A 3,532-nucleotide genomic window follows, 5' to 3' on the forward strand; every position below is an offset into this window, starting at 1 on the left:
ACTGATAGCACAAGTGGTTGTAGATTGAAGTACACATGGATTTTGGGTGCATGACTAAGGCTAAGTGAAAATTGTATGTGGCAATGAAGTATGCGTGGCTATTTTATTGGGCCAATGTAGGTTTGAATTTTAAGTAGGTCTAAGAAAAGATTTTTTACAAAAATGTGGGCTGGGCTTGGTCTTCAAAGCAAAAAAATAAAAATAAATTGCCATACTTCATATATATTTATAAATAAAAAGGATTTTAAATTAGAGTAATGTAAAATTATAGTCCTCTTATATACTATCCTAATTTTATATTGTTTGTAATTTAAAAATATTTTATGTCTCATAAAAATTATCTTAAAGTTATAAATAATATGAGACGGAGGTAATAATTTGGGTTAAAAATGTTAATTAAACATACATTATTATGTGTAATTAAAATTACTATGTGAACATAAATTATATATGCAAAAGGTAGTATTCCCTTTGCCACTCTAATCTTACCCCATCCTAGTAGTGTAACTAGGTAAATAAAGAGTGAAAGAGATACAACAAGACTAAAAATAATATATGTAAGAGTAAAGTTGTGGTCCTTTATTTTAGCTTAAATAATAATACTTATCTTAAAAGATAAAAAAACTACGAGTAATAACTTAAGAAAAAAAGCCTTTAACAAAATCTAACAATTCATCAGCCTTATACTTAGAAGGATGACCCACAAACATCCCATGCTCACCACCTTCACGAAGCTTAGACTTAACATTTAACCCTTTCTTCTCCATCAACTTCACCAACTCCACACTCCGATCAAAAAGCGGGTCACCATCACAACTCACCACCCAAACCCGCTACCCCAACTCTCGAACCCGATCCAACAAACTCGAACCACCATCTTTAACGGGGTCACAATACTCATGACTCCGGTTCGCTCCAATCGGCAAAGAGACTTCCCAACACAAGTCAATACATTCAAGTTTCAAAACTGAATCATTTTCGGAACGGAGCTCGGACTCGGTTCATTCCACGCCGCTAAAATACGGTTGGATCAAAATCAAACCATTTATCATCAACGGTTTTAATTCATCCACTTGAGCTGCGGCCATTAGTCCAGTATGGTAGACAATATTACCTCCTGCACTATCACCCATCATAACACAACTCGATAAATCTCCGTACTCTTGTATCCACTCATCCTTGCCCTCTTTCACCCATTTCAAAGCCTCCAGAACATCGTCGTACGCTGCAGGTAGACGATGTTCAGGGGCGAGCCTGTACTCGACAGAGACAACCAACGCAGCGAGCTTTGTCGCTGCGTAGGAGCAGAAATCATGGTAGTTCGGGTGTGCGGCACCAGCAACAACAAAGCCGCCACCATGAACGTACACTAGGATAGGATGTTTCTTGTTAGAAGAAGAGGAGGTTGATGATGAGTTAAGGAAAAGTCGAGGCAAGAAAACTCGAACCCAAGTGGATTTTTGGGAGTTGAGTGTTACATCTTTTGAAAGAGAAGGAGAATTGGGGTCATCGGTGGAAGGAGGGACGGTAGGGTAGATGTCAAAGGGACGAGTGAAGGTTCCATCAGGATTTGGGGTAATAAGGAGGGTTTCTTTAAGGTTTGGGATTTTGCTAATTTCAGTCATTTTGTAGTAAAATGAGTAGAATAGCTAGATGTAGTAATAGTTATTGGGTTAAATAACCAAAATGTTAATTTTAAATTTGAAATGTAATCTAATAGAAAAGGCCTAAAGGAGCAAAAGAAGGGGGTTAAATGAGATGAGAAATGATATTGTGAGGTTTTTTATAGTAGTGGGAGATTAGGTGATTTGCTTCTTCTCCAAGGTTCAATAATTCATTTGATATGGAGTGGAGGCAAGCAAGTGGGGGTAAGATCTTCTTTGGCGGGCGCTCAAGTCTCCGATAATATATTATACAATTTAATTATGACTTATCTCCGTTGTTAATAGTAAGTTAGGTTGATAGTTTTAAACTTGTAGCATTTACTAAATTTTTACTTACTCGTAATACTCTGTAGTTAGACTAAGGGTCTGTTCTCATTGACTGAACTTAATTGATTTGAACTGAACTGAACTAAATTGAGCTGAACTAAACTGAACTGAATTGAATAAAACTGAACTGAAATGAATATTTTATAAGAGAAGGAAATTAGGAGCTGAATTGAAATGAACTGAACTAAACTGAACTGAATTTCAACGTAAGAGAACATATCTTAATTATATTTCTATATCTCTCTATTATGTGAGGAATAAATGTTAGAAGTTGAAATTTAATTAAGGGACAGAGAGAATAGCATTTACTAAATTATTACTCAATACTCTGTAGTTAGACTAGTTGTAAAGTGGATCATGTGTTTCAATGATATTTGAGATCTAAGTGGGCATAATAATAATTAAAAATTAAAAAGAATTTGGTTTGTTTTATCTTTAGGTTTATGTGCATGCTAGTGAATGTGGTGATGGATTGATATAATACAAGTGGCTGTAGAATATAATAGGCACATGGATTTGAGCCTTTGACCAAGGCCAACAAAACTTTTGTCCGAGGCAATGTTGGGCCAATATCGTTTTAAGTAGGTTCAATACAGATGAAAAAAAGCTTGATCTTCAAGCCCAAAAAAAGCTTGAAAAATAGCGCTTGAATAAGGTAGAAAACATTAATACTTGGTATTAGTTTTACGTATGGATTGAAGCTAGGAACCTCGTGCTTTGTTTAAAACAAGATCCTAAGATTCATGGGCGTTCTCCATGTACGCAACTAAAAAGGAGCTAAGAAAACTGTGAAATGGTTTGATAGTGTGCATCTAGGTTGCACAAGAACGGGTACGGACACGGATACGGTAAAACGTCTATCTCAAAATAAGGGACACGGGTACGGGATGTTAATATTCATAAAATATACTTTAAAAAAAAAAGAATTTGACCATATATTTGTCATTTCGTCCTCTCATAAGATTATAGAGTATCATATAACAATATGAAGGCACCCATATCATTTAACAATTGCCTTATTTATCGTACTCTACTTAAAACTTCTCAATAAAAAAAGTTGAACAACCTATATCATAGTAGGATATGGTCCGAGACGTGTCGTCGTGTATCCCACGAGTATCGGTGTTTGACACGGTGTCCGACACGGACACGACAGTTGGATGAAGTGTCATGCATCCTAAGTGTGCATCAACCAGTAGAAACTAGAAAGACTCCATCCACTTTAAAGGCCTAGCAAATATTCTTTTGATCCAACCTAGCACGTATCAGCCCACTCTATAACCATGCCTTTCACTCTTTGAGAACTTTTAAAAATAATAATAATAATAATAAAATAATAATAATAATAATAATAAAATTAATAAAGGTTGATTTGACCTTGTTGTCTTCTTAATTTCAAATTTTCAATCCAACTTTTTCTTTTACCTTTTATAACTAGTAATCAGAATTACGAGTAACTTAATAATCAAATTCATGTCTTTCAAAAAAAAAAAAAAATCAAATTCATAAACTTATTAATATGAACATAAGTTTTATGTATT

At 34.7% G+C, this 3,532-nt stretch overlaps 1 pseudogene; it reads right to left on the bottom strand.

Annotated features, from left to right (window-relative positions):
- Nucleotides 1-549: 549 nt before the first annotated feature.
- LOC110729751 lies at nt 550-1,811 on the bottom strand (annotated as a pseudogene).
- Between the last annotated feature and the right edge of the window lie 1,721 nt (nt 1,812-3,532).

The sequence above is a fragment of the Chenopodium quinoa genome, unplaced genomic scaffold (assembly GCF_001683475.1).
Source record: "Chenopodium quinoa cultivar QQ74 unplaced genomic scaffold, ASM168347v1, whole genome shotgun sequence".
In the NCBI taxonomy this organism is placed as follows: Eukaryota; Viridiplantae; Streptophyta; class Magnoliopsida; order Caryophyllales; family Amaranthaceae; genus Chenopodium; species Chenopodium quinoa.